Below are 24749 nucleotides of genomic sequence, written 5' to 3'. Positions count from 1 at the left end.
GAGTTAAAGTGAGGTGAGTTGAGCTCCATTTTTGGCCTCCGTCAGCCAAGGAGCATTTATTGAGCACGATCAGTGATACGCCAAGAAGCACAGTACAAAGGGCATATTGATACCTGGAGCAGTCCCATTTCTGTGCGCTTTGCAAACCTCTGTGCAAAAGCTGTGGTCTAGGAGTTTAAACGGGGACTGAGGTTTTACTAGTAGATTGGAACTGCACAAGATAGACTTGCTTATATACCTTCAGTAGTAGCAGTATCTACTGAGTGTCCATGCTTGGTGGGCCCTAAATCACTGCGCTTATGGAGGAGATGTGCGCATACTCCGCCAGGTTAGGTTACCCACGAACGAATGCAGTCTTTTTTGGGGGCAGGAACATGGCTTTGATGGTGGTTCTGTTAGGATTTTAACAAATGGACCATGTAAGGGAAAACCTTCCCCCAGCCTTTATCCAGCAATAAAAAGAATATATAAATGGCTGATTGTATGTGCTTATTTCTTTACATTGGTCCACGTTCCCTACTGTATCAGGTGACTATGCCTTTGGATACTGCAATTGATACTGCAATTGATGGCTCCCAGCCACTTTTATAGAGCGCAAGAGCAGACCTGCTTCTTTTTGCAATAAAAAAAATAAATATACACGTTGAGCTGTATCTTGAAGAATAACTGAACAGTGTTGGCCCATTGTTTAAGTCCTGGCATAGACCAGACAGCACAATGTTATGGTTGTTACATCCGTTTTTATTATCCTCCTGTGTGTAGGGTACTTGATTTCAGAGTTTACCTGAAGGTTCCTGGGACTCGTCACTAGGCAGTTTGTGCGGCCTGCGAGATAAGCATGCTCTGTTTCGGTCTTCCTTCGGCGGTGAATTAAGCATGCCTCCGTACCAGCTAGGCTGGTTCCATAGTGATTCCCCAAAAACATAATCCACAGTTGGTACCTGTATGAATGTCTCTGCACCAACATCTAGGAAGGCCTTGGCGGTTGCACGTTTTACTTATGGAATTTTTCTGCAGACATATTGGGAATTTTAAATTGTGCACTCGAGTGGAGAAAATGCCTCTTGTGCAGTGGCAAGGGTCCATGGCTCTTTCCCCATAGTACTGTAGAATAGTAGTTTCTGCAGTGGCGATGTAATCTAGAGCACAGGTAATAATCGGTAGTCGTTGTGCAATCACAGTGTAAGGGTTTAGCTAGACATTCTTAGGGAAGGATTAGAGCATACATTGTGAGATTATTTGCACATTTCAATGGAAGGGTTAGAAAAAAATGACAAATCTGAGAAATAATCCCTTGAGTAAAAATATTCTTTAAATCATTTATTCACCTCTAGTGGTATATATAGTCTTGTCAGATAGTCTGGCCTTCTTAATGTCTCCCTTTTGGGCCCTTAGACTTCAGGTCCCAGGGTTCAGTTTCTAGACTTTCGGTTCTTTCTTAAGGAGCACTGACTTAAACTTCCAGACTGATCCCTTTGTCCAAGTTCCGTCGTGAATCGGTTTCCTTTATGGGTACTTTCTCGCTGGGTCCCAGGAATTCTGAATTAAAGTTCTTAATTTGTTTAGGGACCTCTGTGTGCAATCATGCATCGTGCATTAGGTTCTCAATGCTCTCCAAGAGGGGAGATCTTGATCCGCAGCATGTAGCATTTATCCATCTATTCAGGCTCTCAATGTTCTGTAGAATCTCTGACTGATTTACAGCATGCAGTGCTTCTCTGTGCATGGTCTCTCAATACGCTTTAGCAACTCTTGACTTCAGTTTCACCTTGCAACTTTACTCCTTGTGTTCACTTTCTCGGGTTGCTCTGGGGACTTTGACTCAAAGTTCCAGAATGCAACATTACTTTGACTTCATTTTCGCTTGGTTTACTCCTCCCAGGGTTTGGCCCCAACCATTTCTCCACCCTGTCGTCGAAATGTCAACGAATCCACAAATAAAACCAATGCTATTGAATACACTAGTAGGGTGGTACCGTTTGATGGCATTTGAGGAGAGATGCAGTGCATTGTTACATGTTGACCTAGCCCCTGCTATGCCAATCACCTGTCACTTTATATTGCTTTATTCCAATTTGACGTTTCTAAGCAGTCTCTGTTGTCGCCATCACTTGTTTTATTCCCCATTGTGGCATTCGTTATTGCTGCCCGCGAAAAGGTTGTACGATAGGTAATGGGTTAATACAGCTATTCATTTCTGGTCTATTAAAACTACTTTAACAAGTGTGCTTTTAGCCGCTGATTTCTAAGGCATACTTAATACCATGTATTCCTGACTTAAAGCAAGTTCTATTTTGTTGCTTCTTCAAAGAAATTGTGAAGGCTAGTGGTAACGTTGATTCACTTTATTGGACTTCCTCTCCTTTTTCGTCAGGTGTCCGCAAACTCTTGTGCCCTTCTTGGCCGGTCTCCCTCTTGCGCCTTGCAGATGGGACATCTTCCCAGGACCCCACCGGGCTCCAGCATCTGGTGCCACCCCTTCACATTTTTCTTGTGCTGGTTTGGGGTGTAGGTTTCATACAAAAAAGGGAGAGTCCCCGAGGTACCAGCGGATTGGGACATTAAAGAGAAAAGAGACAATGGTATCCACTAAGTTAGGAATTTTCGTTTTGAAAAAATAATATAAATTGATTTCAGATAGTAATGTGTATCCTAAACAGATCACCATTAGTTAGAGCCTGTATAGTTACTGAAAACAATCCAAAGAATGAGTTTGTTGTCGATTTAATAATGGTTTTGAATGAAAAGTGATTAAAAACAGCAAAAAAATGAAAGAAAACCATACAGACACAAATTCAAAACCGAATTTCATTAGAAGAAAAAAGTTAATAAACAAAAGGAATATAATCATGAATCAATCCGAAAAGTAGTGAAAAATAAATCAAAAGAAGACGAGTGACCTCTGTGTTAATAAGAGTTCTACTCGTGTAACCAATTTTTTAGTTGAACGTTATGTGTCTCTTGCAGGTTGGCAAGGTTTCTACTCTTATTCTTGTGGGTGAAGGCCTGTTTAAGTTGCCAGACATTAGTCCAGCTTGCCTGCTTGGACTTGTTTATTCTTGTTGCTCACGTCTGCACTGCAGCTCCGTTTGGATTACTGTGCCATTTGCCAGTCTAATCCCCGGTTCACTTTTTCTTTCTTCCGGTTGTGGTGCCACGTCCAATGTCAAGTATTGTCAGGGAAGAAATACTTTCTCCCAGGAAAACCTAGTAAGCCAGAACATATGGGACCAAACTGATGCGAAGCTCCTTAACTAGGTTAGTAGAATACACAATGGGAATTAAATGGCAATACAATTTAGTTTGTGCTCTGTTTGTTCCTATCTTGCCGTGCCCTACCTCGCTATGTTGCACCACTACGCTCCGCTGAGTTTCCTACTTGCACTCCAGCAGCCCACATTATTTCCTTCCTTTTTTGTGAAAAATATAAAGGGGGGGAGGGGAAAAATTCAAATGAAGCTGTAGTCTAGCGCCACTGAAAGTAAAGTGCTGCTCGCTTCTAGGTGCGGCATGCTACATGTACACCTCTGAAAGCGATTCCTCCATGCTCGGTCACATATGTCCCAAATGCTTTCCAGGGGAGCAGTGTTGTGCAACCCATACATTTTAAAAAAAAATACTTCCTAGTTTCATATTTGCTGCGTCCTTTGTCTTGCTTTTGTGTTCAGCATGAAGCAGTCCAACAGTCTGCAATCAAAAGTACATCTATTCTCTTGCTTTCTATTCTGAATGTTTTGGTTCCGTGTAAAATGTTCCCTGTAAAAAAATAAAGGAAGTAGGAAGAGGAACCACCTGTTGGAGGAAACGCCAATGAGCTCAATAATAAATGCCTTTTTGTTTTCATGAATGTATGCAGTTATTTACAGATCAATGATTCTCCATCCAAATACATCACATTCCACAAGAGTTGGAATGAAAAAATGGACACGCGGGACGGCGCAGGTTTCCTTTTTTTCTTTTCTTTTTGAGAAACCACGCAGGACCTGGGGATCTAACCCTTGATATATGAATGAGTGTTGAATTAGTGTTTCTGGAATGTGATGTATTTGGATGGAGAATCATTGATCTGTAAATAACTGAGCCTAGTTTTGAGAAGGGCATTGATGGCTGATACGCGGGTCAACATAGGCGGGCACACATATGAAACTGGACATTGTCTGATGAGACCCTCATTGCAAAATTAAAAATGTAAAAAAGAAATATTGACTTTTAGGTTGCGCAAAGCATCTAAGAAACAAACTCAAGAGTACACACCTTCACAAATCCTCATATCTGAATAGATGGCCATAACTAGACACTACTTGGAATGGAATTGGTTGTCCCTGCCAGAGCTGCTTATCCTGGCCTACTTCCATACTAAATTAGTCAGTGAGCAAAGGCCTTACAGCTTGCCTTTAGTTTACAAAATGCCACAACATCCCATGAATTGTAGCGCGAGGGGGATGAATAGGTGGGGAAATCCCCAGTTTACAGTTGACTCGTTTTCACCTGCCACCAGGATGCTGGCGAGATAGTCAGTATGGGTTGTTGTGATATGACTGCTGAACCTGGCTAGGTGCTGCACCCACGACCATCACCTCATTTAACGGAGTGCAGGCTGGCCAGTCCCTCCTATCCACCTGGATTAATTCAGTTTGATATACTCGGCGTGTCCTTTCAAGCGATCCGTGTTTTATTTATTTTTTAAAACCTTTTTTTATTCAGAGCTGGCCATACATTCTTGGAGCGTCTTCAAAGTTCATATGGAGGATCTGAAAAAAGAAATTGCAATGTTTTCAGCATGGGCGCAGATTAGGATAGAAAAATTATAGGATAGGAGGGGAGGTGCTCTGGCCGGATTGTGTGCTGAAAGTAGGTTGTAAGGTGCAGTATGGATGTGGGATGGGAGGGCAGTCCAGGCTCTGGGTGCCCCTTGGGTGAAGGCTTGTTTTAGTATTATCTTACAGAATATAAGGCCTAGGAGACTTTGATTATCTTGTCTGGTGTTTGTGTGTGTGTGATAAGTTCTGTTTGTTGTGAAGGTAGGATAGAGTTTTGAGGTGGATGGCCTTGTGCATGATGTAGAGTCCATGGAAAGCAATTCTCTAGGGTACATGGAACTGGGTTGATGTAAATAGCTAGCTAGTTCTTCGTGGCTTGCAAGGGGTCTACAGAGTTAATAGGCGGTCCTGGGAGGATTGCGTTTCTTTAGTCCAGCTTGGAGAGAACTATTGCTTGGACTGCAGTATTTCCATACTGTAGCCCAGGAGGTGTAGCTGTAGGTTGTAGATTTTGGTAATGGCAGCTACGTGGTGTGCGAAGGATAGGTGGGGTCGATGGTGAAGCTTCGGGACTTAACTGGTACGGAGGGAAGTATGGGTTGTCCTTGTTGAGATCTGTGATACAGCGGATGAGGTTGTCTGGTGGTGGGGGCGGGGTCGCGAGGACGCAGAGGTGGAAGTATTATATTTTGGATCGGTTGCAGCTTAGGAAGTGGGTTAGCATCAAGGTGTTGATTGTGGATAGAACGTTTTAGGGTGTGTATTTTTGAGGGTCAGGAGATTTTAAAGTGTGTTTTTGTCTCATTTGCATATTGGGGAAAGTTGAGTCAGTTGGGCACTAGCCTGTCTAAGGGATTCAAAATATAGATTGAACAGGATGGGAGATGAGGATGGTCACTGTGGTACTCTGTATTGGACTGGGGTGGAATTTGAGCAATAGCCTGGCATGTGCATTTGCGGTGAGGAAGGAGGTTAAACCAGTCGAGGCCAGTGCCTAAACCTCATCCTGTAGGAGGGGATTTTTAGTGGGATTATGTGGCTGGCGGTGCCAAAATCTGCAGAAAAGTCAAGGATGGCTAAAAGGGCTGTTTGGACTTTTTCAGTGATGTTGTGGAGGTACTCCAGGATTTTAAGTGTAGCAGTCTTGTTGATGTGATTGGAAGGGGATGAAGAGGTTCTTTGTAATGATGTGGTGAGTTGGCTTTTGGTAAAGCAGTCCACGATTCTGGTGAGATATGGCAAGATTATGATGGTACAGTCGTTTTCATGGACTTCGGGTCGAGAAATTGTTTCTTTAGTAGGCAGGAGATTTGTTATGTTTAGTTTATGAAGGGGATTGTGCCATGGCAGAGGGAGCAGTTATTGAGCCAGTTGCAGTGATACCATTATCGCTGGGTGTGCGTTGTCCAGGAAGTGTGCTGGTTTTGTTTTGGCTGTGCTTGTGCAATGTAGGTGTGTTGATGGTTGCAGTGGAATATGTCCCATGTGTTGGAGGCTTTAGGTTTTGGGGGAGGAGGATGGTCTGTGGAGGAGAGGATTTGTGTTTGTATGCATGCTGAAGTATTCCACAAGGGAGTTGCATACGGAGGTGGATTTGGGCATGCCAGGTGTGAAGGGTGGTTTGGAGGGGGACTTGATAAAGTTTCCGTGTGCAATTGGGGCAGATTTGTGCTCTTAGAGGTAGTTGGCAGCTTTGGTGCTGTGTATGGCCATCTTATATTTGGAACTGTAGCCTTTAAGGGGTGTCCTGGTAGAAGAGCATGGCTTATTTTGCCAGGCTCTTTGTAGGTGTTTTTTTTCCCTGATGAGCAGGGGATTATTAAACCATGTTGTTTGGAGGTTATGCGGTTTGTGTTTTGAAGGGGGATATTTGGTCGAGTATCTGGATGATTAGGTGTTGTAAGAAGAGGGGACTTTGGGGGCAGGGGAGATGGTATGAGCGCATTCACATTTTACTTTAGAGTGCCCTCACCAAGGCGCTGTACATGTAGGACAAATGCGGTAATATAAATCGGGCAATGACCGAAGACCATTTCAAAGTAGAAGATTTAAGGAGAGGATAGCGAAGAGAGATCGGCTTTTAAGCAGGAGTGAAGGAAGGGTGATGCACGGCTATCAGGTGGGAGAACATGCCAACATTTGAGAGCAAGGAGAGGGAATTAACGAGGGGCGTTTAGCAGCGTGAAAGGAAGGGGTGAATTTTGCATGCATTGAAGAGGAAAAAGAAACTAGTGTGGGCTGTCTGATAAGTTTGAGACGCAAAGGAAAGTGAGCGTTCAAAAATGACCCCAAGATTGCAGCCAGAAGGGGAGAAAACAGATACCAGAGGGGGAGTGGGAGAAACGGGGAAAATAGAGGATCTCCATTTCATTTTTGAGGGATTAAGATAAATCAAATGCGAATGCATCCAAGATTGGACAGCAGAAAGGCAGGATGAGATGTAGGCATGAAGAGAATCCAAGTGTCGAGGGATAAAGATGTGCGAACCGTCTGCATAGAAATGAGGAAAGGTTAAATGATTCAATGATGGAGAATGGAGGAATGGTATGGACAGAGTAGTGTAAAGGACCCAGCACCGAAACTTGTATTGTAGATGCTGGGGAGGGGAGGTGTGCCCGTCCCAGGATACGCAGTAGGAATGATTGGAAAGATGAGATCAAAACCATTGAATAAGTAGACAGACCTACTGAAGAAAGTAAAGAGGGGTGGGTCATCGTGTCAAAGGCAGCTGACAGGTCGAGAAGGATGGGAATCGATGAGATTAGTGACCTGGAGAGCAGTTTCAGTTGAGTGAGAAGGGCTGAAACCAGATTGGCTCGGGGGTATAAAAGAAAGAAGATTAAGAAATTATTTGTGAATATAAAGCCCATTCAAGAAGTTTTGAGAAGAAAGGGAGAAGTGAGGTTGGGCAGTAATTATAGATGAAGAATTCAAAGGCTTTTTTCAGGATAGGGATAATTGGAGCATGCTTGAATGGAGAAGGAAAGGTGGCAGTGGAAAGCGACCTATTGAAGAGAGATGTCAGAAAAGGAATAATTGGAGGATAAACAGTAGGAATGAGGGGGGAGGGCAAAGGGTCAAGAGAGAAGGCAGTGGGGTGAGCGCCGAAATGTAAAGAACATGTGTTTGAGTCAATGAGAGGGAAAAAAAATAACACAGGAGAGGGGAGATTGGGTTGAGTCGATGTAGATGAGGGTATAGTTTGTGAAGGTAGATGAGCAAGTGATATGTAGAGTAGAGACCTTGGAAAGAAAGCAGCCGGAGAAGTCTGAAGACCAGCGAGAAGGTGAGATAGAAGGATCAGAAGCAGTCGAACAAAGCAACTTGCCAATACCTTGGAAAAGAGAGGAAGTAAGAGGAGAAAGTGTTTTTAGCGGCCAGAAGAGGTGCATTATAGGAAGTGCGTGTAGAACAGGGAGGTCAGAGGAGCGCATGTTTTTTCCAGATGCATTCTGCCTTCTGAAGGGCAGAACAAAGAGACAGGAGGCCAGGTGTCAGCAAGGGTTGTGAAGGCTTGCGAGAATGGGAGAAAAAGCTAGAAGGGTAGAGTAAATCAAGAGTAGAAGGTTTGACGAGTCGAGGAAGCAGTGACAATGGGAAGACGATAAAAAGCAGAAAGAGAGGAAAGAGTGGTTGAAAGAGGAAATAAAGGAAGTTGGGGCAAAGGTTTGCAACGAGTGAAGGTAGTTGAGAGCGGGGGAAGAGTAGTAGTAAGGAGGAGGGGTAAAAGAGAAAGATGACAAGTGGCCAGAGGAGTATATCGGATGTGAAGAAACTGAGAGTTCAAGCAAGAGCGGAGAACGTTAAGTCCAGTGATGAGCCAGAAATGTAGTAGGAAGTTGAAAAAGCAACAAGGATTCAAGAAGAGGGATGACTGAGTGGACGAGAGTTGATGGTTAAAGTCACCAAGGAGAAAAAAAGGAGAATTCAAAAGGTAGACTAAAAGAAAGTAGAGAGTCAAGGTAGACGTAAAAAGAGAGTAGGGACAGGGGGACCATGAATGGTAGGAAAAGGAGACTGGAAGCAGGAGCTGAAAGTGCCAAGAAAGAATGAAAAAGAATATCCGTACCACCACAGTGACCAGTGGGAAGTGTGAACATTTTGTGGAAGTATTAGTAAGGGAGGCAGGCATTTAAGTGTCGTGTGAGGGGAGTCATTTCGGTCAAACAGAGAAAGTGCAGGTGACGCCTAAAAATGGGTTGAGAATTGAGTGGGAAATACAGATAGACTGGGTGTTCCAGAGACCAACATTGGCAATGGGAGCAGCAGAGGAAGATGGATTGGGGTAGATCGGATTAGAAGGGAACTGAAAGTGAGAACGGGCATAGACGGGGAAGCTAGGAGAAGGAACAGAATGCGAAGATAGTAGGAAAGTAACATAGTAACATTAACATGAACATGGTTATGGCAACACACAGGTGAGACAAAGGAGAGATCGAAGAGGCATGAAATAGCGCACAGAATAGCCCTTGAATTCAACACCCTTCAATGAAGACTCAGTGCAGAGGAATCCTAGGAGGTGGAAATATGAAGGGGTGAAAAGGGAGTCCCCTGACTGTGTGATAGCATGGTAGCATCTGAGGGTCCTGTGAGAAACCTTGGTGTCTTGTGCGGGAGGATCACCTGAATGAGGGGTCTTCGGGGAGCGGAAGCGGGATACCGGAGGCTGAGACTGGGTATCCCCTTCCCAATAACTCCTTTCCCCATCCTACCAGGTAGGATACCTAGGAACTCAACCCCCTCTCCCCTTTCCGGACACGCACACATTCTCGCAGACAGTTCACCATGTGCGACAACGGACTAACACCAGAGCCGTGCACCTGACATATCCCAACACCTTGGACAGTCAATCGCGCATTATTACACACACTTGACTTCCATCACGCTTCCCCCACACGGCTAAAAGCCAGAGTATGAAAGCACACTCTGAGCGAGGCAAGACACACGAGGAAACAGCAGTTCCAAGATGGCAGTTTAATGCAAGGAGAAAGATGGCGAGACCAGAGAGGCTTGCAAGGAGGGAAGTTCCCTTGACTTCTAAAGACAGTTACTTTCTTGAAAATAACCTAAATGGACCAATAGATAGATGACAGGATTCCGTGTGCATATAGTCAAACAGTTTTTTTTTAAAAACAATTAATGATATTTATTTCATTTCTAATCACGAACAAATCATAATGAAGATCACAACAAAAACTCACACAATTTTTTCCACTGCTCCAACTTCATTCATAACTCATACATACCATGTTCATACTAACAACTATATCGAACGTAGGTGTCTATTGTCACCATAACATAATACAAAAACACATATTTAATTTTACAGATGTGTCCCTCTATACAAATCTAGGTGATATGTCTGTCGACGCGTGTTTCGGTTGTATTTCACTGTGGGTGCAGAGTGTCTTACCCCAGATTTTTAGCTGGGTGGGCATAATCTATTGATTGGTCCATTTGTTATTTTTGTGTATACTCACCTGGAGGACCATAGAACCACACTATGTACCCTTTTGGTATTCTATATAGATCAGGAAGGTTGATCAAACCTGTACAGTGTGTCGGAGGTACCTTGGGCTCTCACGCGTCGAGAACCCAGGTGGGGAAGTAGCGTTTGCCGCTGTGGTACTATCCTTGGCTCCTACAACAAAGCAGCATCACAAAAGATAGCACAGCCGGTGAGTCAGAGAGATTGATACCAAGCCAGCTTGTGTTTTGAACCAAGGTTGCAAGCTGCAACTTTGTATAAAGAGAACAGTGTGTGAGGCGTTGGCGATGAGCGACATAAGTATAATTGGAACCAAATAAGTAATTGAGCTTTGTGATTGAACTTTGGGAGGCAACCCAAGATGCCAGAGTGGTTCGGCACCACGTGGGCGCTCATTCGAAGGTCTGTTAGGTATCCAACTGATGCTGAGTGTGAGAAAAAGAATACGAAGATCGAAGTGGTCATTGAACAGGTCTTGCTAAATCCCATGTACATTTGAAAGTCTTCGATAGTTTAAAGTACATCGCAATTGGTCCAAGCTTGGCTGAGGGAGACTAATTGACCAAAAGGAAAGGGATCTGAGCGCGGCTGAGGGAGATCTGGGGTGAACCATGAGTCGTCCCGCAAAGGAACTCTTAGGCTTTGTTGTGAAAGGAATCTTAGCCCGGAAGAGGGGCATCCAGGGTGAACACACCACTTGAAAAACAGATGGAGAGAAAGGAATGTTTCCTTATTGTTTGTACGGCAGGCCGTCTGAGTCGAGAGACTTATCGGGAGTAAAGAGGCTTGGAAACAGAAGGTCCTGAACTGTATCCTCGTGCTGCAATGCCAGAGTGTGCTTTGCTCGAGTGACCCCGCCTTGCCCTGTGCTGAAAATGTGGGAAAGGGAGGCCAATGGCCCAATCATCATCATCATCATCACTTATATTTTTGTGAACGCTTATTTCTTTTTCATGAACTGCACCCCACACCATTTGTAAATTAGTAGTAAGGATTGGCAATATTTTTCTTATATTATGGGCCCTTTAATGTTGGCAATACTCCACTAGGACAGCTTTCTTTATTATTTGATGGTCGTAGCTTGCTCCCATCTTAGATTTAGGTTAGATAGGCGTTTATTGAACTTTGCAATAAACAACCTTGAACTGTAGTCACTTGTGTCTCTCTTACTATTGCCACCATGCGTTACTTACAGTCCTTTCCTCGCCAGGTTGGCGGGCAGCAGGGAGGGCAAGATTACGGGGGTGGCACCTCAAACCCCATGAGCAGCTCTGCACAAACATTGGGGCGATGAGATGACCGAGGAGTCTGGAGTGGTGAGAGCTGTTGGGTGGTGGATGTTTTGTGGCAGGTCGGGGCATATTATGTGGGGGAGTTGGTGTGAAAGGGATGGCAAAAGGGTGAGACCACGATCTTCAACTGATTTCTTGCAAACATTCAGATTCTGTCCAAAATCGAATCAGTGTTGCCTGCTATGTGTGTGGTAGGTGATGTGTTGGGTGAGGTTGTAGTGGAAATGTGTAGAGGATACTGTTCAGAATGGGGTTGTTGTCTAGGTGGGAACCATCCGGTATATGTTAGTGCACGCCGGGGTTGTTGGTAGTGAAGTCAGACCATTCCGAAGTTGGGATTCTGTGCCTGGGTGGCCAGTAAATGAGGTGGATGAATGTGGGTTTGGTAGAATGGAGCAACTGAGAAGGCTTCGAAGGATGTGTTTGGTGGATGTGTGGGGTAGCTGAGTGCGAGTGAGTCTTTGTATGTGATGGGCAGACCCCCACTTGCTTTGTGTGGGTGGTCTCTGGTTGTTGAGGTGGTGTTCTGAGCATGTCTGGGATGATGTATATGTTGTGGGGTTTTAGCCATGCCTCTGTGGTAAAGGGCATGTCTGGGGTATGTGTTATGATGTGGGTAGTGGATTTTGTGTGTGCTGGTGCAGAGTGGAAGTTGAAAAGAGGGCATGTCTTTGTTAACCAAGCTTGAGCTGAGGAGCCTTTGCACTGAAAAGTGGAAGTTTTCAGACGACTACACTGACCTTGCCAGACCATCTCTATGATCGGACAGTATCACCAAAAACTAGCGGCTGGCCACTAAGCTACACAATAGCAAGCCATCATTGCACACTGGTTGGAACATACATATGCTGCATGTTTGCTTTGTAAACGGCTTTGTTCACGCCCCTGTAGTGCACTTTTGAGCTGATGTGATTTTCTTTTTCCAGTTGTGTAAAGGAAAGGGATCTTTAGCATCTGCCCAGTTTCTTTCACCAGAAGCACATGCAGCTAGTTCTGGGACTGCTTCCTTCTGGCAGTCGACGCTAGTTACCCTCTTTGAATGCCATGAGGACCAGCGTGCTGCAGTTTGTTGTGCCCAGTGTTTGTGCTTTATCCACATGATATCGTATCATTTGGGTGAACAGTCACTAACCAAAATACCATCTCGAACCCTGAAGTAACTTCTTGAAGCTAAATTGGTTACTTTATGCAATTGATAACTTCTCATTTGGTGGCTCTAGCCACTCGAAACCAAATTGTTTGTCAGGTAGGAATTTTCTCCAGCATGGGGTCTGGCATGGATTCACATGGTCAGGCTGGGAATCCTCGGTAAAGAAAAAATCAGTATCAGTTTTCGTTTCTGATCTGTCTTTCTTAGTAGTAACCAATCACTGGTCTCTGGGTCATGCTGTCCCCAGCCAATGACTGCCCTCTCTCCCTAAGGCCCGCCCCTGGCAGCCATCCTCAGATTTTTACCGCACGTTCAAGTGTTGGGAGTCCTCGTGCTATAGCTCTCGAGCTTTTACTGCGCTTTATCAAAGATTTCTAATTTTTTGGTTTAATCGAGCCTCAAGCTCCACTGTTTCTACTTCCGATCAACGGGGACCCGATTCGGATTTATCTACGCCCCTCAAGGGTGAAGTTTTTGTCGAGTTACGCTTCTTGGAGGATTCCAGAAGTTTCTGAGGCCTACTTCAGGACGAGAAGAACATGGCCCAGGAGAAGGGAAGCTCGACTCCCGGCAAACTGTTCAGGATCTGGCCTGGATGCAACCTACAAAATGTGTTCAAGGAGGACGAGCATTCGAAATGCCTCTACTGCCTCCACGAGGACAAAACGCACGTGGAGAAGGACTGTGCGTTTTGCATGAACATGTTGGACCGGACTATGAGGGATCGTCGGACCACTCTCTCCAACTGGCTGGAAGGCAAGAGCCCAGCAGGTGAGAAGAAGTCTGAGTGGTCTTCTAAGTCCTGTGAGGGCGCCCCGGCGACAGGGGCACAACAGAAGGCAAAGCACTGCTAGTCCGTGGGCACCAGGAGCGCCGAGCGGTCGGGCTCCTCGGCTGCCAGGCAGGGCGCACCTTCTCCGATGCCATCAACCGCGAGCCAACGCTCTGGCTCGGGGAAGAGAAAATCCGAGAACCCTGCTAAGCTTCTGGAGAGGCCCCGGTCGATCTCGAAGCAACCGGCCGAAGGGGAGCGAGGCAGTAACCCCCCCCCCCCTAAGGTGAATGCCTGAAGCACGCCCAAGGTGGTGAAGGCCTTGATTCACCCAACTAAGGCCTCTATCGAGGGAGTCGCTGCGGCCCGGGCGAAGCATGTGGAGGCTATCCCAGTGGAGGCGACCTCGGGGCCCAGAGTTTCCCTGCCTCCGCGGAGGGAATCCTCTCTTAAGCCCATCGAGAAGACCCCCGTGGAGACCCCGGTGGAAAAAGAGGGGGGGGGGCGGTGGCCGTTTTGGACACAACCTCCGAGGAGGAACTGACCGAGAATTTGGAAGAGGCCCAATCCCCGGGAGGAATCCTGACGAGGGGGATGACGCGAACGAGGGTGGGGACGACTAGGTTCCCGTGGATGAGGAGCAACTGTCTTGCCCGCCACGCCTGTCGCAGCCCGAGCCACAGGACAACTCGGCAGCCATTTTGACGGCGCTCCAAGCCTTATCAACGGAGATAAGGACGAGACTGCCCCTACCCCCAACGACGATCCAGCTGAACCGGGCCTGTCGGGAAGCCCTCCAAACAAGTGGAGAATTCATCCAGTACCCCTTCAGCCCTCATGGCCTTCTCAGCCTTTGTCGCCTTCCCCGGTCTCGAGGGACGACATGGGAACAGACACGGCCACGACGGGGATGGATGACAACGGCGGTGACGACGGGATTGACCTCCCGTCTCCGATTCCTCGGGCGTCCCCACCCGACGAGATTGGCTGCTTCCACGCCATGATTGCCAGGGCATCCAAGCTTTTTCAGCCCTGCCCCGAAGAGAAGGGCTTCCTCTACCAGCGGCGCGAGGCCAAGAGGAAGAGGGTCCTCGCGGTGCCGTTGCTGGATGACATCTGGGACGAGGGACTTGCCCTCCTCAAGAACCCGTCCACGACACCGGCCAAGAGGGACCGGTACGAGAAGTACTGGGTCCCCGACGCCGCCCCGTTGTGCCTTAGGGCACAGTCGACCCCGGATTCGGTCGTCTTAGCAGCGGCCAAGAAGAAAGCGGGGGGGGGGGGGCGCACATCTGTTTCATCTTCAACTTCCCCACCGGATGGCGAGGGAAAGAAGCTGGATGCCATGGGACGAGTCATCTCGGCGGCGACGACGATTAAGGCGGCCAACGCCCTAGCGATTGTGGCCCGCTACGACAGGTTATTGTGGTACAAGATCGCCCCCTGTTGGACTTCCGGACGACAAGAGGGCAGAGGCCCTGGCGTTCCTACAGGAGGGTGAGGTGGCATCGGACCACACCATGACTGTGTCCACGACATTGCTGACACCGGTTTCCGCCAGTTGGGCAACGGCGTTTGCTTTCGACGGCGGGGGTGGCTCAAGGAGATGGATTTCCGCCAGGACGTGCAAGCCAAGGTTTTGGACATGCCCTTCGACGGGAACAATCTGTTTGGAAAGACAGTGGATGAGTCGCTGCAGGCCATCAAGACCGACACTGAGACGGCGCGGGCCTTGGGAGTTCTGTAGCAACGGCGGCTGCCCTTTCGGAACTCTGGAGGCAAGCAGGGTGCCTCCAAAGGATTCGGCGGCGGCTCCTCGACCTACCGTCAGGCGGCCCGCTCCTCGTCGCAAGAAGCCTACAGGGGATGAGGCAAGTCAGGTGGATCTCGCCGTCGTCGCCAGGGAGGTCAAGGAGGCAAGGCTACTTCCGAGCAAGACTGAACAGGCTGTTGCGTCGGGCCCCCACTTAAGCACCCGGTGGGAGGCCAGCTGGCGAAGTTTGTCAGCGTGTGGGAGTCCATCTCGACCAACCGTTGGGTGCTGGATGCCCTGGGCCACGGGCACACTCTGGAATTCCTAAAGAAGTGCCCCCGAATTCCTCCAGTGGCCAGGAAGGAAAACCACGTCCGTCAACTGCTGTTAGAGGTAAGGGCAATGCTCAAGAAAGGAGCCATAGAGCTCGTCCCAAAGAGGCTCCGGGGCTCCGGAGTATACTCAAGATACTTCCTTGACAGGAGGTTGGCGTCCCATCCTGGACTTGCATCGGCTAAACAAGTACATCAATGCACAGAAGTTCCGGATGGTCACCCTCCAACACGTGCTGGGCCAGCTGGAGGAAGGCGACTTCCTATCGTCGTTGGATTTGGAGGATGCATACTTTCACATCCCCATCCTAAAAGGACACCGAAAGTTTCTCCGGTTCGTAGTCCAAGGGCGGCACCACCAGTTCAAGGCCGTCCCGTTCGGATTGAAGTCGGCGCCCAGGGTGTTCACCAAGTGCCTAGCACCAGTGACGGCTGCGCCTGCAGGGGATCCATGTCTACCCCTATCTGGACGACTGGCTCATCTGGGCAGGGACAAGCGAGCTCACCGTCGAACACACAGCAAAGTCTGTCCGGCTGCTCACGGACCTGGGATTCTCCATCAACTTCCCCAAATCCCACCTGGTTCTGTCGCAGGTCGCGCTGTTTCTGGGAGCCAAGCTCGATACAGTGGTGCGATTGGCCTCGCCGTCGGAGGAAAGAACGCAGGCCATCCTGGGCAAGGTACAGCGTCTCCTGGCCACGGACGTGGCCAGAGTGAGGTCTATCAAGTCCCTGCTCGGGATGATGTCCTCTGTCATCTATCTGATGCGCCTGTGCAGGCTTCAGATGTGCCCTCTGCAGGAGTTCCTCGACGCCCGTTGGATGCAAGTGACGGGCAGCTTCGAGGACAAGATCTCGCTCAACGAAGTATTCCGCCAAGCAATTCGATGGTGGGGCACCCGCGCGCATCTCGCGGCGGGCACAGACTTTCACACCCCAGCATACCAGGTGACGGTGACGACGGATGCCTCCCTGGAGGGGTGGGGAGCGCACACCGGAGATCTTCACGCGAGAGGCCTGTGGCTCCCGGAGGAGAGGCCGCTCCACATCAACATACTGGCGCTCCGAGCACTGTTCTGGGCCCTCAGGTCTTTTCTCCCGTCTCTCGAGGGCAAGGTGGTGAGGATCTTCACGGACAACACCACCACAATGTTCTACATCTGGAAGCAGGGAGGAACCAGATCCCCAGCCCTGTCCAAGGAAGCCCAGGATGTGTGGCACTGGGCCGTTGCCCAAGGGATGTTTCTGGTACCTTTTCATCTAGCAGGGATAAAAAACCCCATCGCCGACTCACTCAGTCGTGCCACGAGTAGGAACTACGCCAGGATCAAGTGGATCAACTCTTTTGGCGATGGGGCAAACCCCCAAATCGACCTATTTGCGACGAACTCCAAGTGCCAGAGGTTTGCCAGCAGGTTCCCCCAGCCGAGCAGCATGGGCGATGCTTTCTCGTTCCCCTGGTACGGCCTGTTCCTGTATGCGTTCCATCCGTTGACGTTGCTACTCGGGCTCATCAACCAACTCAAGAGGTCCCGGTGCAGGATGATCCTCGTCGCACCAAGGTGGCCGAGACAGGTATGGTTCCCGGACCTTCTGGACTTGTCAGCGTCCCCACCAGTCAAACTGTCGACGGGCGCAGATCTTCTCTCCAGAGAAGGAGGCGCCGTTCTTCATCACGACCCAGAGTCGTTGAACTTGCAGGCCTGGCTCCTGCAGCACTAGAGTTTGGAGGGTACGATATCCCGGCTGACTGCAGAGAGGTTCTTGCAAAGGCCAGGGCGTCCTCAACTCTCAAGTGCTACGGACACAAGTGGAAGAGATTCTCTGTCTGGTGCTGTGCACAGAAGATTAACCCTCTACGGATTACAACCCCTCAAGTGCTACCATACTTACTGTCACTGGCCAAAGCTGGTCTAGCTCATGTTACCATCAAGATTCATCTGGCAGCGATTTCCCAATACACCAGAACTGCAGGATGGTCGTCCCTGTGGTCGCATCGCCTGGTGAAGGAGTTTATGAAAGGACTGTTTCGATTGTTCCCGCCGGTGAAGGCACCAGCCCCGGCATGGGAGCTCAACGTGCTGACCAAGCTAATGGGCCCGCCGTTCGAGCACTTGCATTCGGCTCTGTTGAAGTTCCGGTCATGGAAGACAGTGCTCCTTGTGGCCATCACCTCTGCACGATGCGTGGGAGAGATTCAGGCCCTATCCTGCAAGCCCCCATACTTGACTTTCCACGAGACGAGGGTAGTGCTGAGGACGCACCCCTCCTCCATGCCCAAGGTGCCTTCGGACTTCCATCTCAACGAGCACTTGGTGTTACCAGTCTTTTTCCCGTCGCCTACGTCGCCGGCCGAGAGGATTTTGCACTCGCTGGATGTAGGTAGAGCGCTGAAGTTCTACGTGGACCGAACAAAGAGTTTTCGGAAGACATCGCAGCTGTTTGTGAACGTTGGACCTGTGAACCAAGGGAAGGCTCTCTTGAAGGCTTCCATTTCTAGATGGCTCTCCGGCTGCATCATGCACTCATCGGTTGGCAAACAGACCGTTGCCCGGCCGTCCGAGAGCCCATTCGACCAGAGCGATCGGTGCTACCACAGTGTTCTTGTCTGGTGTGCCCCTGCTGGACATCTGCAGGGCTGCTACGTGGAGGTCGACGCACACCTTCACAAGATTCTACTACGTCGACCGGGATTCCCGGGAAGAGTCCAGAGTCGGCCAGGCAGTGCTGCGCAACCTGTTCGCTTAAGGTGAGCCTGGTGAGGAGGTAAGAGATGCTTAATGTTGAGTTTTATGTAATGCTTAATGTTGAGCCTTGCCACCTCCCGTGGTTGTGCATGTGTGTACTGTTATGTATTTATGAGCATGTGAATCCATGCCAGACCCCATGCTGGAGAAGGAACAAGTTACTTACCTGTAACTGTTGTTCTCCAGCATGGGTCTGGTCTGGATTCACATGTGAACCCTCCCTCCTTCCCCTCTGCGGCTCCTCACTTGGTCATACTGCCACTTTACGTGCTACCAAATCTGAGGATGGCTGCCAGGGTCGGGGCTTAGGCAGAATGCAGTCATTGGCTGGGGGCAGTATGACCCAGAGACCAGTGATTGGTTACTACTAAGACAGATCAGAAACGAAACTGATACTGATTTTTTCTTTACCGAGGATTCCCAGCCTGACGACGGGGGTTATTCATGAGCATGTGAATCCATGCCAGACCCATGCTGGAGAACAGTTAAAGGTAAGTAACTTGTTCCTTTCGCCCACCTGGCCTGTTGCGCATGCGACTAAGCTTTACTGTTGACAGGAGTTGAGAATGATAATCGCGTTCCAACAGCAGTCGCCACTGTTCTGTTACAAGTGCCTGAAGCCTGTCCCAAAATCAGGTAAATGATGGTAATGCCTGAACCAACCCCCTAGAGTTCAGTCACTCGAGGCCAGTCCCTAAGGTGAAGCCTGGTCCCGCAATACGTTTACATGGCTACATAGTTCGCACAGTGGGGAGAAAAAAAGAAAGGGTTAAACCATGCTAGTTGGAAAAATACAGGATCACGGCACAGACGCTTGGGGAATGGAGTAGGTGGTTGGAGGATTGAGTAGCAGTGAGGCAAAAGGAATGGGGGTGGGGGGGCGCACCTTACCCAAACACCAGGATAGAGGTGCCTTGGTATGCATTATGCCTAATACCAGTGCAGCAGAAACGGGGTGGGACCAAATGGGTGTTCTTACCTGTTGGAGGCTGGACAACTGTTGGTGTCTCTTTGCTAGGTTCTGAACTGGGGTCGAATGGGCTGGGAAAGTAGGCTGGGTACGCACAAAGAATAGATCTTGCATATAGTAGACATCAGGGCCGGCCTTAGCTCTTGCAGCGCCCCGATTGTAATTAAATTTGGCACCCAACTAACCCCCCGCCGCTCTATTTAAATGGAAGCGTCTTGAGAGCGGGCCGCTTTTCATTTTTATAGGGTGCCTTCACCACGCCAGCTCGGGGGAGCCTTTGAAGAACTACCCTGAGCTGGCATGGCATGAGGGCTAATGTGACACCCCTGGCGACCGCCCTGGTCGCTAATGCTGGCGCTGGTAGACCTGGCAAAGTTATCGGAATAGTCTGTTGGAGCTACAGTTCCTGTTATTATGCAAAGTTAATATAGCAATATGATTGGGTGGTAACAACCCAGGGGCCGAATTAAAGGCCCGAGCATACCCTGGTGTTCTAACAGCAGTGTTTTTGTATGAATGAATACAAATTACTTACAGAAGCTTCCTTTCCATGGCAGCCAGCAGGAACAGAAGCGGCGGTGGCAGGGCACCGCTGTTGCTGGAAAAAAAGGTAAGTGGGGGTGGGAGGGAAACTGGAGGGGGTAGCAGCCGTCGGGCTGCTCGGAACGAGCGCTTGGACTAGTCGATTCAGCCTGCAATAGGAGCAACCTGATTGGTTGCTCCCTCTTCCCTGCGTGCTAACGCTACTTATTTTGTCAACCTAGTTTGGATTCAAAACCCGTGGCAACTTTTTCCGATCTGTGAGCTTTAATACGATCATTAATGTGCATTCCACAAGCAGGCGAAATACACGTCCAGCATGAGTTTTCAAACCAGAAAGAGAATACGGAACATGGATGATGAGCGTAGGCCTCGTCTGACGTTGCAGATTTTTATCCACAGCCATGGTCTTGTGGCCAAATTGCCACCTGATTTAGAAAATATGGGGTGTTTATGGGCAGCTTGCACGGCTCATTCTGACTCTGCAAGTACCTGCTATTTACACATGCCCTGGAGAGTGGGTGCGTTGGTGTTCTGCCTCCGCGCTGCTGCAGAATTGGGCAGGCACTGCACCTGGGAGTATGAACGCGCACACCGGGAGCAGAAACTTGGGCAAATCGGGATGCGAGGGTACCTGGCACGCCCACGAAGAGGAATCTGAAGACGGCGTTCTGCGCAGGCAAGAAATAACTTGATTTTTGCATGAAGTCGGGCGTCATTCGCATGCGTAATATTTTAGGAATGCCTTTTGTGGCTTGTTTTTTGCAGTTAAAAGCACACACAGCCTCACTGCTCGACTGCTTACGTACATGTAGCAGTGCAAGTGCTGCCTGCGTTCATTTATCCATCTTAATATCTTAAGTGGTAAAAGTGGTCGCGCTTGACCATTCTCTGCCATGCATTAAAGTAATTTGTTTCTAGCAATGAACGCATGCCGTGGATTCCAGCAACAATTCAAAGCAATTGCACTGCTCGCGATAGAAATTCTAAAACTCGTTGAGGAGCTGTTACTGGAAATGGAAAATAATTATATCTGGCGTCAATAACAAATATTGCATTATTATCCAAACTGTGCTGCTGTCAAATTCAATTTTCTCTCAAATTATTATCCTAAAACACTAAAGTGACTGAAGCGAATGCTAAATCAACTCTAATTTTTACATTTTTTTAGTGATCGGGCAGAAAATGGGGTCGGTAGTTTTGTTTTCTACTATGCAAGGATTGAAATGAACAAATGGATAAGCAAGTGCTAAAAGCAGTTTTCTAGCATCTCCCAATAAGCAGGAGCTATGTCTGGGGAACGAGTTCAAATCGCACCAAAATTGGACTGCCACACAAGTTGTCCATTGTATGACTCCTTATGCTGAATATGCCTTCTGGGAGTTTACCTATGCTCGTTTATACACATTTCCAAACCGAGATGATGTAAATGTTTTTATACTGCACATTCCATAAGGTTGTGTATATGGTACAAACCGGTCATATACAACGCACTCATATGTTATGATATTCTGCTTATGATATCCAATTGGTAGCTTGTGAGAATTCAACAAATGAAAGTGAAACTTAAGGTCCAGGAGAGGAAACCCAGTGCTGGCACAATGACTGTGAACTTACTCTTTTGTATCGCATATTTGTACAAAGTGTGGGAACTACACTGTTAAGGGCCAAATACTAGGCAAAACATTAGAATGTACATTTAAACATGTCGTTTAGGGGAATGCTCAACATCTCCCAATAAGATTAGTGTTCAAACGGACGCTCTTCAAGAAAATAATTTAATGTTCTTTTTTTTTTCATCAGATTCCGGTTTAATGTGAAACCCAGTGCGCTTCAAGATATAACAATCTTCATCGGGGTACTGTACTATGAAGATTGCTGACATTTTTTTTTTAAAACATTTGTTTATTGGCAGAAAGTTGAGACAGGTACAGCACATACTGCACAGAGATAAACAGAAATCATAATATTGCAATTAGGCATTACATAATGCACTTTTCAAGGCTGCACAGAATGGGGAGGGGAAATTTGACAACACGAGGGAGCGAGAGGTGCTCAGTACTTATGGTGAGTCGGGCGGACCCGGCGGGGGGTGGAGCCCCACTCAACCTAGTCTCTCTTGTTCAGATAGCTGTAGAATTCAGTCCACACATTTTTGGTGCGGTATGACATGGGTAGGGATCCAATATACTCCTGTTCACACATTTGCAGCCAGGTGAGGGCTTTCAACAACATCTCAATGGTGGGGGGAGCAGCGCTTCCAACATTGTAATATACATCTTTTAGCGACAATAGCACTCACATTTAAGAATTTTGACATTCTTTTTTGCATTTTCTCCGGACCATATCCCAAACAGAAGGGCCAGTGGATCAAGGTCTACTGGGCACCCAATTTATCTCTGAGAGCGCTTTAGTTACCTCCATCCAAAACACGCTTAGCGCAGTGCAGGACCAAAACATATGTATATGATCTGCCTCTTCAGATTTACATTTCGGGCATATGTGAGTCGGGGTATGTGTACATTTCGCTACTCTGTGCGGTGTGGTGTATAATAAAGTCTGTTAAGGAGTTTATATTGTATGCAACGGAATCTAGCGCGAAGGGAGACTTTGCGCGTGTGTGCACACATTGTATTCCACATTCCTTCAGTGATTTCCATTTCCAGCTCCCTAGCCCAAGCCTCCCGTCAGTGCTCCAGATAAGATTTTGAGGTGGGAGTATTTTACGCATGATTTTTGAAATTAGAGAGTAAATGCAATTTCAAGAGTAAAAATGAGTTTTCTCCTCTGCAAGAGAGTAAAACGTATCCAACATATACACCCAGTGCATATGTAAAATCAGACCCGTAGACTAAGAGTTGTAGCTCAAAGTTGTCTGGCTTGCCTTTAACCATTTCATTACACTTGCGGAAAATATTCTGCCATGAAATAACTTGTAAGTACAAGTGCACACATCCAGGGGTGCACCTGGGGTACAATTTAGACGGGGCTAACCCTTCAAATGTTGGGAGAAGCACTAACTTCAGAGACGGTGGAGGGGTGGCAAACTTACTTATGTAAGGGCATTTAACTTCTTACTTGTAATGAGACTATTCTAGTGCAGCGTCAATGTTACAATCAGTTAACTCTCTCTTTTAAGTCTGAAACACCCACTTCTTGCAGATCCTGAAGGTCCTAGAAAGTATCCAAATGGCAGATGGTGTGCAATGAAAGACTCAATATCATAGCATAACGGGGACATTGCAGAGGGGGGGCAGTACTCTGGACGGCCCAAACCACTTCAGTTGCTGGGAGCAACAGGGGAGAAAATGTAATGTTGGTTCTACCACAGTCTGCTATACTAGAATTTCTGGTGCACTGACTGGCTGGTGGGACTGTCTGTCCTATAGAGTTTACTTGCAAAATACCCAAATTGCATAGTAAAGCATCATGACGACATGTAAATCCTTATAGCAGCATGTTGGGGCAAAATAATATCACTGTACCTTTTATTTTCCACACCCTGAATGGAAAACGATATGATGCAAAAGAAAAATATCCTGATTTAGCCACTTTATTTTCAGCGCTATAAAAATACACCAAAAAATAAGTTGTGCGCATGACACACGGTAACGGGGGGGCATGGGGACACAGACAGTCAAAGGGGGCGGGGGGGACATGACACTGTAACGGGGGCATGGGGCAGAGACAGTCCCGGGGGAGGGCAGGCATGACACGTAATGGGGGGGCAAGAGGGTACAGACAGTCACGGGGGCGGGGGGAGGGAGGGCAGGAATGACACGTAACGGGGGGGGGCAAGGGGGCACAGACAGTCACGGGGGTGAGGGGAGGCATGACACGTAACGGGGCAAGGGGGCACGGAGACAGTCACTGGCGGTGGGGGCAGGGAGGGGAGGCATGACACGGTAACGGGGGGGAAGGGGGCATAGAGACAGTCGCGGGGGAGGGAGGGGAGGCATGATACGTAACGGGGGGGAAGGGGGCATAGAGACAGTCGCGGGGGGAGGGAGGGGAGGCATGACACGGTAATGGGGGCAACAGAGTCACAGGGCGGGGGGGGCGGGCTATGCTGCTGATGACAAAGGAAACGTGTATCCCAGAGTCACAACCCCCCCCCCCCCAGACACACAGGCTGCGTCGACAACACTGTGGTGGAGTTCATCAGGGACACAGCCTGTGTCTCAGGGGGACTGTGACTCTGGGAAACGGGCAGTTGGTTGATCATCCGACCCAAGCAGATGGATTTGCTTTGGGAGAAACAAAATACTTTGAACTGGTTTCAATTGCAGTTTTATTTCTCTGACAGCCCAGACCATGCGAGATTCAATCAGATAGTGGTCCGGGCTGTCAGACAGAAAATAAAAATGACATTGAAAAGCGCCTGCAGCAGAAGGGCGGGTTGCTTTCCTGGCTGGTGTCACCGCGTTTGTGGCCTCCTCTCTCAGCTTACTCTACAAATGAAAAAACGTAGCAGAAGGACACGTGCATTTCTGGAAAGGTCTTCCAGGGCTGAGGGGGTGGGTTGTGCCCTGGATTAGGATACATGTCTCAGATAGACTGGCAAGGGAAGGGCCTGTCTGTCTCAAGGCAGGAGCTTGCTACAGTGCCATCTAGTGGTGGAAAGTATGCTCTTTTTATTTAATAAACACAGCGTACATGGTACGCAGTAGAAACAAAAATCATCCGTATTTCCCATAATTAGATGAGTAAATAAGCACGATATGCACCTTATCTAGAGGGCTGCCTCCCGTGGTTTGAGGGATGCATTCTCTAGTTTTCCCAGCTGCATTTTATACAGAGAGGATATTATGCCCCTACTGTCTGTTGAGTTTGCTATGTATTGAAGTTCGGGTGAGTCTGGGGGAACGTCTGGGTAGGAGGGCCACATTGCACGAACCGCCGTTCTTAGCCTGAAGTATTGCAGTAGTTCAAGTGCTGAGTTGGA

At 48.2% G+C, this 24749-nt stretch overlaps 1 protein-coding gene across 6 annotated transcripts in view; it reads left to right on the top strand.

Annotated features, from left to right (window-relative positions):
- The window catches only part of PLS3 (plastin 3), a 612346-nt gene that overhangs the window by 122014 nt on the left and 465583 nt on the right, over positions 1–24749 (top strand). For 2 of the 6 annotated variants that reach the window (XM_069612874.1, XM_069612871.1), the window contains exon 1: positions 21607–21662. The exons of the other annotated variants lie outside the window; for them this stretch is intronic. The gene's annotated coding sequence lies outside the window, so the exon portion shown is untranslated. Of the gene's footprint in view, positions 1–21606; positions 21663–24749 lie in introns of those variants that run through there. 6 annotated transcript variants of the gene reach the window in all.

Source organism: Ambystoma mexicanum, chromosome 5p (assembly GCF_040938575.1).
Source record: "Ambystoma mexicanum isolate Mex_15411 chromosome 5p, UKY_AmexF1_1, whole genome shotgun sequence".
Lineage (NCBI taxonomy): Eukaryota > Metazoa > Chordata > Amphibia > Caudata > Ambystomatidae > Ambystoma > Ambystoma mexicanum.
The sequence above is the reverse complement of the archived record's forward strand: the minus strand, read 5'-3'. Positions and strand labels throughout refer to the sequence as shown.